Source organism: Prionailurus viverrinus, chromosome B3 (assembly GCF_022837055.1).
Source record: "Prionailurus viverrinus isolate Anna chromosome B3, UM_Priviv_1.0, whole genome shotgun sequence".
Classification (NCBI taxonomy): domain Eukaryota; kingdom Metazoa; phylum Chordata; class Mammalia; order Carnivora; family Felidae; genus Prionailurus; species Prionailurus viverrinus.
The window spans coordinates 65,599,085-65,613,134 of record NC_062566.1 but is presented as its reverse complement, the minus strand read 5'-3'; the positions used below and the strand labels follow the sequence as shown (position 1 = coordinate 65,613,134).

The following is a 14,050-nucleotide window of genomic DNA, read 5'->3' as shown; positions in this document are numbered from 1 at the left end:
TTATGTCTCCTTCTCCTAAAAATAAGGGCCTTATAAAGAAGTCATGTAGTTCCCAGAGCCTGAAGCTTCAGGGAGTGTCTCCAGTGTGTACTGTGTGCAAACTACTATTGTGTTTTGGCTGCTGTCTCCTTCAGGCCAGTTATCTGCAGAGGCTCTCCTTGCCTACAGTGGGCTCTGTTTTGTCCCTGCCCTGAATGTAGTGACTCTTAACTGGGTGTGCTCTGGTCTGCTTGTGAAATGAGACTTGTCACCAACTCCACTGGAACTGAGGCACTGCAAAACACTACTGGGCATTACCCAACGAACACAAAAAAGTTAATTTAAACGGATACATGCACCCATTTGTTTATAACAGATTATATACAACAGCCAAATTATGGGAACACCCCAAGTGTCCACCTACTGATGAATGGATAAAGAAGATGTGGTATATATACACAATGAAATATTATTCTGCCATAAAAAGAATGAAATCTTGCCATTTGCTCCATGGATGGAGCTAGAGAGCATTATGCTAAATGAAATAATTCAGTCAGAGAAAGACAATGATTTCACTTATATGTGGAATTTAAGAAATAAAACAAGTGAGAAAATGGGGGAAAAAGAGAGAAATAGGTAAAGCAAGAAAGAGATTCTTAACTATAGAGAACAAACTGATGATTACCAGAGAGGAGGTAGGTAGTAGAATGAGTGAAATAGGTGATGAGGATTAAGGAGTGCACCTGTTGTGATGAGCAATGGGTGTTGTATAAAAGTGTTGAATCACTGTAATGTACACCTGAAACTAATATTATACTGTATATTAACTAACTGGAATTTAAATAAAAACTTTAGGGCTATCTGGGTGGCTCAGTCAGTTCAGCGTCTGACTCTTGGTTTTGCCTCAGGTCACAATCTCATGGTTTGTGGTTTTGAGCCCCACATCAGGCTCTGTGCTGACAGTGTGGAGACTGCTTGGAATTCTTTCTGTCTCCCTCTCTATAACCCTCCCCACTCATCTTCTCTCTCAAAATAAATAAATAAACTAAATTAACTAATTAAAACTTTTTTAAAAGGCCACCTACTAAATGGGAGAAGATATTTGCAAATGATATATCTTATAAGGGGTTGATATCCTAAATATATGAAGAATTTATGCAACTCAACATAAAAACAAAGCAATCCAATTAAAAAATGGGAAGAGAATCTGAATACACATTTTCCAAAGAAGAAATACAGATGGGAAAAGAAACACGAAAAGGTGCTTAACATTACTACTTAAGGAAATACAAATCAAAACAACAATGAGATGACACCTCACATTAGAATGGCTTAGAATAAAAAGACAAGAAATAACATGTATTGGTGAGCAGGTGGAATAAAAGCAAACTTCATGAAGTATTGGTGGGAATGTAATTGGTGCAACCACCAGGGAAAACAGTATGGAGTTTCCTCAAAAAATTAAAAATAGGAATATCATATGATCCAATATTTCCACTACTGGGTATTTATCCAAAAACAAAAACACTAATTCAAAAATACATATGTATCCCAATGTTTATTGCAACATTATTTACCATAGCCAAGATATGGAAGAAACCCAGTGTCCATTAATGGGTGAATGGATAAAGAATATGTGGTGTATGTACACAATGGAATATTAGGCACAAGAAAAAATGAAATCTTGCCATTTGAGCATGTATGGATGTAGAGGGTATTAAGCTACATGAAATAAGTCAGTCAGAGGAAGACAAATACAGTATGATTTCATTTATATGTGGAATCTAACAAACAAAACAAATGAGCATACAAACAAACAACAGACTCTTAAATACAGGGGACAAACTGGTGGTTGCTAGAGGAGAAGTGGGTTGATGGATGGGCAAAATGAAGAAAGAGGATTAAAGAGTACAGACTTCCAGTTACAAAAAAAATAAGTCACAGAGAGATGTAAAGTAAAGCATAGGAATATAGTCAATAATATTGTAATAACATATATGGCGACAGATGTTGACTACATTTATTGTGATAAACACTGAGTACAGTTTTTTAATTACTATGTTGTACATTTAAAATTAATAAAACATTTTATGTCCACTAATTTCAATAATAAAAAAGGATATGTATTTTTTTATGTTATATAAGATTAACATGAAAAAAACAGCAAAAGGGGCATCTGGTGGTTCAGTCATTTAAGCTCAGGTTATGATCCACAGTTGTGGGATTTAGCCCTGAATCAGGCTCTGTGCTGAGTGTGGAGCTGCTTAAGATTCTTTATCTCCCCCTCTCTCTGCTCCTTCCCTGCTCACACACTCTCTCCTGCTCTTTCTCACTCTCAAAAGAAGGGAAGGGGAAGGGGAAGGGAAGAAGAGAAAGAAGAGGAAAAACAGAAAGAAGAGGAAGAAGAGGAAGAAGAAGGAGGAGGAGGAGGAGAAGAAGGGAAGGAGAGTAGATGACAAGAAAGAAAGAGAAGGGAAGGAGTAGAGGGGAGGGAGGGGAGGCAAAGACAAAAAAGAAAAAAAAAAAAGCTTTCCACATGGAAAAACCATAAATTGCATTTCACCACATACTATATACCAAAATGAATTCAAGACAGATTAAAGGTGTAAAACATCATAAACAAGACTTTTTAACCTTTGGATTTTAAAAAATTTTTTAAATGTTTATTATTTATTTTTTGAGAGAGAGAGAGAGAGAGAGAGAGAGAGAGAGAGAGAAGAGTGGGGGAGGGGCAGAGAGAGAGGGAGACATAGAATCTGCAGCAGGATCCAGGCTCTGAGCTGTCAGCACAGAGCCCAACACAGGGCCTGAAATGACAAACCATGAGATCATGACCAGAGCCAACCTCAGACACTTAACTGACTGAGCCACCCAAGCGCCCCGATATAACTTTTGGATTCTGATTGATCTTCATATAATGGCAGCCACATAAATCTGTCCATAAATATCATGCACAAAAGATGTAAAATTGAAAACAGTTACAAAGGAAACCACATATACCATGCCCTATCATTGCTAGGAGACAGGAAAAACCATAAATTTCAAATTGTGTGTGAGTAAAGAAATCTATTGGAGTGTCCCCCACCACTTGAAGCTATGGATGCAGAGAAGAGAAGAAGCTTAAAGATCCCAAGTGAAAGATGCAAAAGGTGTGGAGGACATAATAATGTCTCTAAAAAGGATGTCCATTACTAAATGCTAAAAATATGGGAGATTAGAATGGCTATTAAATGGAAAAAGTGTGGGAAGTTATGTAAATCCCTTCTGGAATCATTTAAAAACTCAAAGTTTTCTGGTAACCAATTCTTAAACATGATGTATTTTCCTGATTAAGTTACATAAAAACGTTTACCTTAAATGGCCATACATAAAGTTTTGATTACCAAATGTAACACATCAACAACAGAAAAAAGAACAAAAACAGTACATAGAAAGTCATGAAGAGGAGAGAACAATAATGATCTTTGTTTTTTCAGAATTATACCAGAAATCTTTCTCTCCTCCAAAAAGTCAATCAGTCAATACAAACACAGTCTTGCTTTTTCTTTTAAACTCCTGTGCTTCTGTGAGTGCTCTGGATTCAGAGTGACTGCTAAGCCTATTTTCATATCTGATTGGATTTCTTTCTTTTTTAAGGCTGAATAATATTTCAGTGTATGTATTTTTTTTTCAATTCTCATTTATTTTTGGCTCTTGGGGCAATGTTATCTTGTGTATGTATTTCTTTATCCATTCATTCATCCATGGACATTTAGGTTTTTTCCTATCTTGGTTATTGTAAATAATGCTACAGTGAACATGGAAATGCAGATACCTATTCAAGATCCTGATTCTACTCCTATGGATAAACATCCAGAAGAGGAAATGCTGTACCATATGGTAGTTACATTTTTAAATTTTTGAAAATTTCCATAATGTTTTCTGTAATGAGTGTACCAATTTGCTCCCCACTAATAGTATAACAGGATCCCCTTTTCTCCACATCCTCACCAACATTTGTTTTCTTTTGTTTTTTAAAAGTATCCATACTAACAGGTGAGAAGTGAAATTATTTCACTTTTGTTTTGATTTGTGTTTCTCTGAGGATTAGTGATGTTGAGCACATCTCATATTTGCTGGCTATTGGTAGGACTTCTTTGGGAAAATGTCCGTTCAGGTTCTTTGCCCATTTTTTAATGAAGTTATTTGCTATTTTGCTATTGAGTTGTATGAGTTCTCTATATATTTTGGACAAATATCAGACAAACCCTATGGGAATATTTTCTTCCATTTTTTTCACTTTGTAAATTGTTACCCTCATTATGTGCAAGCTTTTTAATTTGATGTGACACTGAATTCATTTTTCTAGTATTTTGTGGAGAATTTTTGCATCTATACTCTTTAGGAATATAGCCTTTAGTTTTCTTCTCTTGTAGTATCCTTATGTACCTTTGGTATCAAGGTAATGTAGGCCTTATAAAATGACTTTGGAAGTATTTCTTCCCCATCAATTTTTTGGAAGACTTTAACAAATATTAACACTAATTCTTTAAATGTTTGGTAAAATTCACCAGTGAAATCATCTGGTCCTGGACTATTCTCAGAAAGTTTTTAATTCCTGATTCAATCTCTTTATTTGTAATTGATCCATTAAGATTTTATATTTTTTTCATGATTCAGACTTCATACATTTTATATTTCTAGGAATTTATCCATTTCTTGTTAGTTCTTCCAAGTTGTTGCCTATAATTGTTTATAGTAGTCTCAATATCCTATGTATTCTTGTAGTATCAGTTATAAAGTCTCCTTTCTTTCACTTATAATTTTATTTATCTCAATCTTCTCTATTTTTTTTATTAGTTTAGCAAAAAATTTGTCTAGTTTTTTATCCTTCCAAAAACAAACTCAGTTTTCATAATCTTTTCTTTGGTTTTTCTACTACTTACTTTTGCACTATTTTATTTCCTTCCTTCTGCTAGCTTTTGGTTTAGTTATTATTTTTCTAGGTCTTTGAAATGTAATGTTATATTGTTTGAGAACTTTATTTTTCTTAAGTATCTGTTGTTATAAGATTTTAGAAATATTTTTGCTGTATCCTATGACTTTTGTATGCTCTATTTCCATTTTTGTTTGTCTAATATATTTCCCTTTTTATTTCTTGTTTGGTCCAATGATATTTCAAGAGTGTGTTGTTTAGGGGTGCCCGGGTGGATCAGTTGGTTAAGCATCTGACTTCAGCTCAGGTCATGATCTCATGGTCTGTGGGTTCAAGCTCAGCATTGGGCTCTGTGCTGACAGCTCGGAGCCTGGAGCCTGCTTCTGATTCTGTGTCTCCCTCTCTCTCTGCCCCTCTCCTGCTCACACTGTCTCTGTCTCTCAAAAGTAAATAAATGTAGAAACAAAATTTTTTTAAGAGTGTGTTGTTTAATTTTCTCATATTTGTTAATTTTCCAGCTTTATATTGTTATTGATTTCTCCTTTCACACCGTTTCGACCAGAAAATATACTACATGTTATTTCAATCTTCTTAAATTTGTTAAGATTTGTTTTATACCTAAAAAATGATCTATTTTGGAATATGTTCCATGTGCACTTTAGAAAAATGTATATTTTGCCACTTTTGGATAAAAGTTTTTCTAGATAGCACTGGGTGTTGTATGTCAGCGATGAACCCCGGGAATCTATATCAAAACCCAAGAGCACACTTTACACGCTGTGTGTTAGCCAATTTGACAATAAATATTTAAAAAAAAAAACTTTTTTTTTAGATGCCTTTTAGATCCATTTAGTCTTAGATCCATTTACTGTTTCCTTATTGATTTATAGCTGGATGATCTAAAGCTTAGTTTTAGTGTTGTTGAAACTGGAGTATTGATGGCCTCCATTATTATTGTGTTGCTATCTATTTATCCATTCAATTCTATTAATATTTGCCTTACATATGTATGTAGTCTGATATTGGGTGCATATAGAGTTTTTATATCTTTTTGATGAATTGATCCTTGTATCATTATACAGTGACCTTCTCTGTGTCTTGTGACAGTTTCTGACTTAAAGTCTATTTTTCTGATATAAGGATAAATAACCCTCTCTCTTTTGGTTACTATTTGTATAAATATCTTTATCCTTTCCTTCCCTTCTGCCTGCTTGTGTTCTTAAAGGTAAAGTTGAGTTTCTTACAGGCAGAGTTAGATAAAAAATGAATATAGTTGGATCTTCATTTTTCTAAAAAATCCATTTAGCCATTCTGTGCCTTTGATTGGATAATTTAGTCCATTTACATTAGAGAACTTACTGCCAATGTGTTCCTTGTTTTATAGGAAACTTACTATAAAACACTTACTGCCAATGTGTTCTGTTTTATAGTTTCTTCCCCTTTCTTCCTCTCTTGCTAACTTCCTTTGTGACTTGATTTTTGTACTGGTTTGCATCAGTTGTTTTTTCTTTTTTTTTTTTTAAGTTTATTCATTTTGAGAGAAAGAGAGAGAGAGAAAGAGAGAATGCATGCAAGCAAGGGAGGGACAGAGAAAGAGGGAGAAAGAATCCCAGGTAGGCTCTGTGCTTTAAGTGCTGAGCCTCTTGTGGGACTTGATCTCACAGAGATCGTGACCTGAGCTGAAATCAAGAGTCCAACGCGCAACCCACTGAACCACCCAGGTGCCCCAATTTTGCTTCAATTCTTTTCTCTTTATCTTTTGTGTATCTACCACACAACATACACCTCTTCTCAAGTGCACATGGGACACACGCAAAACTTGATTATTAATTCTCAAAGAAAACATAAATGTCACAAAGAAATATTACAAAAAGTATTTTCTGATAATAATGAAATAAATCTAGAATTTAAAATAAAATGGAGAAACAAAAGGCCCAACAATCTTGAAATTTGGAAACCTGCACTTAACACTAAGAAAGGATGTACAGACAAAAACATTTAAAAGTCACAGAATTAAAGAATGAATTAAACTGCCAAATAAAAAATTAAAAAGAAAGCAAAAATAATACAAACTATAAGAAAGAAAACAAACAAGATAAAAGTAGAAACTAATAAAGAACCAAAAATAGTCTATCAAAGCAATAAAACAAAAATCTTATTTTTAGAAAACAATTACAATGTAGACAAACCACAGCTAATCAAAGATAAAAAGGGATGAAGACACACATAAATAATAAGTGCTAAGTGCAATTATTATCTGATAAACAGCAAATTAAAAAAAAATCACTAAATAGTGGTGCTACATGGGTGGAGGCATGAGGCAAGGAAGATTACAGAAGTCAAAAGTATACAAGGGGAGTACCCAGCCTCGGGCATCTGGCTGGCCCCTCTTATCTTGTTTTTACTAGCTTTTCTTCTCAATAGAAAATTCAGACACCAAACAAAACAAAGAATACAGAAATTATACAGATAGTATAGAAGTCACTAAACAACAATAAAAAACCCACCTATATCTCACAGAAATTAACAAAAACAAATCCTGAGGAGACAGAATGTGATTTCCAGAGTTACTAAATTATAATATCCAAAATGTACACTTTAAAAAGTGTAAATTTTTAAAAAAATATATGCCCCATGTACAAGAGAAATAAACAGAATCTATCCCTGAGAAAGCACAGATATTGGACTTACTACAAAAAAACGTTTTAAAAAACTTTTAAATAAGCTCAAAGAGAAAACAAAAACAAAAACAAACAAAAAACAACCAAGAGAATGATGGATGAACAAATCACGATATCAACGAAGATACAGAAATTATAAAAAGGAACCAAACTGCAGCTAAAAAATATAACAACTGAAACAAAAGAACCTGGAATAAGTGAATATACACATGCAAAAGAATTGCATCTCTACGTCACATCATATACAAAATGTAATTAAAACTGCATAATTGACTTAAATATAAGAGCTAAAACCATAACATTCCTAGAAGAAAATATAGATATAACTCATGGCCTTGGACGGGTAGTAAGTTCTTGGATATGACACCAAAAGCAGAAACATAAAATTTTGGACTTTATCAAATTATAAGCTTTTGTGTAATTATATTATCAAAATTGGACTTTATCAAAATTACAAACTTTTGCGCAACAAAGGACATTATCAAGTACGTGAGAATACAACCTAGGGAATAAGAGGAACATTTATTAACCACATCTCTGACAAGGCTCTAGTATCCAGAATATAGAAAAAAACAATTACAACACAGCAAGAAAAAAAGAAAAACTACCCAATTTTTAAATGGACAAAGGACTTAATAGGCATTTCTTCAAAGAAGATATACAAGTAGCCAAGAAGCACATGAAAAGATGCTCAACATTAACAGCTGTTAGGGAAATGCACATCAAAATCATAAGAAACCACTTCATACCCACCATGAGGCCATTTAATAAAAGGAAAATCATCATTGTTGGCAAAACGTGGAGAAATTAGAATTCTTATACACTACTTATGGGAATGTAAACTGATGCAGACATATTGGAAATTTTTTTTTCAGTTTCTCAAAATGTTAAAAACAGAGTTAGCAGATGACCCAGCAATTCCACTCCTAGGTATATACCCCCAAGAAGTGAAAAAAAAGTTCTAAAAAATTTATACACACATGTTTACAGCCACACTCATCACAACAGACAGCGGAAGTTATCCAAATATTCATCAACAGATGAATAAACAAAATGCAGCACATCCAAACAATAGAATATTACTCAACCACAAGAAGGAATAAGTACTGATTCGTTCTACAATGTTGATAAACCTCAAAAATATGTTGAGTGAAAGAAGCCAGATATAAAAGCTGACTTGTTGTAGGATTCCATTTACATGAAATATCTAGAATAGGTAAATCCACACACACAGAAAATAGATGGGTAGTTTCCAGGATCTGGGGGAAAGACAAAATGGGGAATAATAGCTTAATGGTATGTTTTTTTTTATTATGAAATTTATTGCCAAATTGGTTTCCATACAACACCCAGTGCTCATCCCAACAGGTGCCCTCAATACCCATACCCACCCATCCCTCCCTCCCACCCCCCATAAACCCTCAGTTTGTTCTCAGTTTTTAGGAGTCTCTTATGTTTTGGCTCCCTCCCTCTCTAACCATTTTTTTCTTCCCCTCCCCCATGGTCTTCTGTTAAGTTTCTGCAGCCGCTCTGGAAAACAGTGTGGAGGTTCCTCAAAAAATTAAAAATAGACCTACCCTATGACCCAGCAGTAGCACTGCTAGGAATTTACCCAAGGGATACAGGAGTACTGATGCATAGGGCCACTTGTACCCCAGTGTTTATAGCAGCACTTTCAACAATACCCAAATTATGGAAAGAAACTAAAGGTCCATCCACTGATGAATGGATAAAGAAATTGTGGTTTATAGACACAATGGAATACTACGTGGCAATGAGAAAGAATGAAATATGGCCCTTTGTAGCAACGTGGATGGAACTGGAGAGTGTTATGCTAAGTGAAATAAGTCATACAGAGAAGGACAGATTCAATGGTATGTTTTCTTAATGGATGAAAATATTTTAGCACTAAGAAGGGTGATTGTGCAACTTGTGAATGTACAAAATACCACTGGATTATTCACTTCAAAATGATAAATTTTACATTATGCGGATTTAACCTCAATTTTAAAAAGGCAAAAGATATAAATACTCTGAAAACAGATAAAAATATAGCCACTTGCCTGGCTTCCTCCCCCAGAAGACTTGCTCACACCACATCTTCCAACTCATAAGTTTTGTGGAGCCTTGCTTCCAGTGGTGGTGGCAACAGGTCTCATTTCATAAGCAGACCGGTGCACACCTGGTTAAAATATGTCACATTCAGGCCAGGGACCAAACACTGTCTACAACAGGCAAAGAGTCTCCACAAACAACTGGTCTAAAGGATAAAGTGGCCAGGACAAAACAGCAGAGTACATGTAGCACACACTACAGACTCTCCCAGAAGTGCCAGGCACTGGGGAACAAGGGACACCACACAGCAGGGCACTATGCGACCTCTTCCTCATAAGGCCATCACTCTCAAGAACAGAAGACATAGCTGACCTTCGTAACGACAAACAGGCACAGAGACTTAGACAAAAAGAAAAGACAGAGAAATTTACCCCAAATGAAAACAGAATAAGGCCACAGCCAGAGAACTAACAAAATAGATATAAGTAACAATAGCAGGAGATTTTTCAACAGAAAATTTCCAAGCCAAAGGGTATGGCATGATATATTCAAAGTGCTGAATGGGAAAATCTGAAGCCCAGAATACTCTTTCTAGCAAGCCTATCAAGAGAAGGAGACACAAAGAGTTTCCCAGGGCATAAAGCAACTGTATTTTCAGGGAGTCCATACTACTCAGAAAATTTCTGTCTGCTACATAATTCTCCCCTATACAAAGAGTTACACAAAATACTGCCATCATAAAAGCAGTTAATTAATAGCACTAATTGTGCTTGGGTAGTGACCAAGTTCAACTCAGAGACTTGGTGTTGCCAGCCAGAAATGAGAATTATGAGAATTGTCTCCTAGAATCACATTGGTTTTCTAAAGAAAGTAAGAATAAAAGTGGTTAATGAGTCACCTAGGGGGTGACATCTGTTTTTGTAAATTACCATCTCCTTCCCCTACTAAAATTTGGTTTTTGTTTTTATCTAACCATCTATCATCTATCTATCTATCTATCTATCTACCTACCTACCTACCTACCTATCTGCCTCTTTATATTTTGCCATGAAGGCAAAAGAAAGCTCTTGAAAAACAAGGAAAGCAAATAAAAAATATAACAGGAAGGGGATAATTGCATCAACAATTGTAGCATTGCAATGTCCCTCAGCCTTTGAGTAACTTCTTCTAACAGTATAAACCAAGAGGTTCTGACAGATCAGCCTCATTCTATATTATTCTAGCTTTGGGTCTAAGTTTGTAGTCAACCAAATAAATCAAACTGTTAGGGTTAATCCAAGCCATCTGAGCTAACATACTAAATACAGAATCATTGTTTACTGTACTAATATCATTAAATATGGCCAATCCAACATTTTATTCCTTCCATCCAAGTCAAACACTCTTAGGATCCATTCCCATATATAACGTTCCAGGTGTCTATTGATACAGATATGTAAAATCTTACAGTTATTTTGGTGTATACTGCATCTAGTCATGGATTCCATTTTATCCCTGACTCACCGGAGCTTTCTGGGACTTGAGCCTGACTATAGGACTAGGAACAATGTGAAGAGGTGGGAACAGGCACTGGTAATTGTCAGCAGTCCCCCTCTGGTAACCAACTCAGAAGAGGTCATTATAGTTTTCAGATAAGCACAGACAAATCTCTTCATATAGAGAAAAGAAAAGATGCTCCCACCAGTAAATGAGGATTGAAAGATGTTCTGGTTTCTGACTTTGTGTTGCTGGGACTTTCTACATCTTGGGAGACTAAAGTTTTTCTCATGTTGACATTCTCCTGGATCTATGTAGGGATCGTCCCAGGAAATTTCTTCATTTTCTTTCTGGTATTTTTTTTATTCCCATTTACATTTTCCTGTGTACTTCCTTCTGGCCAACCAGTCCCTCATTGATGTGGACTTTTCTTTACCACAGTTCCCAAGATGATTATAGACTTTTTTAATGAATTCAAGATTTCTTTGCAAAGTTTCAGGGCACAGACATGCTTCATCCACATAATGGGCAGAGTGGAGATGATGTTAGTTATAGCCATAACGTCTGACAGGTACATGGCAATCTGTAAACCTCTTCAGTACCTGGACATCATGAACCCTAAAATACATGTTTCATTTGTAACTACTTGCTGGGTAACTGTGGTGAACTACTAATGTCTCCATTTGTTTTCGTTACAAACGTGTGCTTTTGTGGTTATATTAGAAGTAAAAACCTTCTATTATAACTTTTCCAGAATCATCAAACTTGCATGCAGAGATGGAGCCAAGTTTGAATTTATTATTGCTGCCAATAATAACATCATGAGCATGGGCACCTTCTTTTTACTAATCCTTTCCTATATCCTTATTTTGGTCACTGTCTGGAAATGTTCTCAGAAAGACTTACCCAAGGCATTTGTCACTCTGTCAGCTCACATCACTGTGTTGACTCAGTTTTTTACCTTATTCATGTTTCTTTTTTTGTTTTGTTTTTTTGTTTTTTGACCATAATCACAGTCTGGTTTATTTATTTTTTTAATATGAAATTTATTGTCAAACTTGTTTCCATACAACACCCAGTGCTCATCCCAACAGGTGCCCTCCTCAATGCCCATCACCCACTTTCCCCTCCCTCCCACCCCCCAAAAACCCTCTGTTTATTCTGTGGCCTCTCCCCACTTCTTCAAGTGATAAATACCTGTTCATTGTATTGACCCACTATAGTATTGACTTTGCTATCACCTCTGTCTTTAATCCTTCCATCTATCTATACATAATAGAACAAAGACATAAAAGTAGCAATAAAAAGATTGAATGAGCAGGAACATGTCAGATTTTGCTGACTGAATGTGACTCTGGAGCTCTAAAACTATATATCCACTAAGTATTCACTTTGGATACTTCCACTTTGGGTATTTCCACTTTGGATACTTCTGACATTTAACATGACCATATCTGAACATAATATCTATATCACTGAACATATTCCTACTACTAGAGCATTTATTCATAACCTCTACTACCATGGGAAATGTGAATCCACCATGATATGGGTTATTATAACAGAGAGTATCACTATCTACTAAATAATACTTACGATTGAAATTGTGATCATTTTGACAGAAGATGGACATAATGACATCTCTTCTGCTTCCCAAAGATTTGCAAATGAAATGCAAACACACTTTGGAGAATGTCAGGAATCATTACATCAAATATACACAGGACTAGTAATTCTAATTATTCAGGCTGTGTTCCCTCAGAAGAAGATCCAAAAACAAAATTTTATTGCCAGTAGTTTATTTGGAAATTGATTTTTGAAAATCTCATCAAGGGAATAGGAAGTGAGACAGAGATGTGAAGGTTGCTTATGTTGATAAATGTAACTGGGGTGCAAGCCTAGAATGGCCCTCTAGGTTACTCTATAAATTCTGTGGCTTAGAATTGTCCCATTTTAAGGGAAAGGAACTGGAATACTTCTTCATTTGTAAAGGGTGCAATAACTCCTTAGTATGTCCAGTCCAGAATACTGTGCATGATAGGAAGGAAGCCAGAGGAAAAACCATCAGGTGGACTTCCAGCTGCTGGAAGTAGAAAACTATCTCTTTCTTTGAAAACAATAAATGCAAAGGTATATTCCACTTTTTAAAGAACTCAGGCCCCATTTTACCTTATCCTGTCAAAGATTCTCTAACGTGATGGCTGTTTTCAATTTCGCAAAAGGAAGACTTAAAACAGAAGTGACAAGCTATAGCAGCACCGTTGCTCAGAGCTGATAGTTACGTTCCCCTCTACTACCCATTCTAAAGCCCCCATCATCAGGCAGTTCTTCCGATGATCTATGTTACTTGACTACTGAGACGATCCAGTTTTTTTAAGAGTAGTTTGAGCCCTGATTAATATGTTCTTGTCAATCTACTGTTGCTACAATTGCCCTATTATAGTTATCATACATCATGAAGCCAACAAGACATGCCTCATTGAATCCCTAGTTTTAGAAAATCTCTTTGCTGTATCATCTATTAAGAAGCAACCTGGTATTTATCCACTATGGGATAAAAATGAGGTAACTCAGTCTTCCGAATGCTGGTCTTCAAATCTGAGGAAGGCCAAATGACATAAAAGCAGTTAAACATTTTAGGTTTATTATAACCCATACTGTGTCTCCCAAAAGAAGCATTCTCCCCACTATAACAAATCCTAAAATTTGAAAACAGAAAACAGAAAATGCACAAGAACTTGACTGGGATTTATGATGAGACACTACTGTTTTATCTATCCCTTTGGTTTACAGAACCTTTATATTTTATCCACAGGGGACATAGCACATCTAAAGGACACTGGTTCAAAACATATACCTTAAAGTATAGATTTTGATTCTGCAGGGTATCATCTTCAAGCTGGTGCCTCAGTTGTAATTTTAACAGGCTATCCCAATGTTCTAT

At 35.4% G+C, this 14,050-nt stretch overlaps 1 pseudogene; it reads left to right on the top strand.

Moving 5' to 3' along the window:
* Positions 1-3,777: 3,777 nt before the first annotated feature.
* Positions 3,778-12,448, top strand: LOC125168069 (olfactory receptor 4F21-like; annotated as a pseudogene).
* Positions 12,449-14,050: the final 1,602 nt, after the last annotated feature.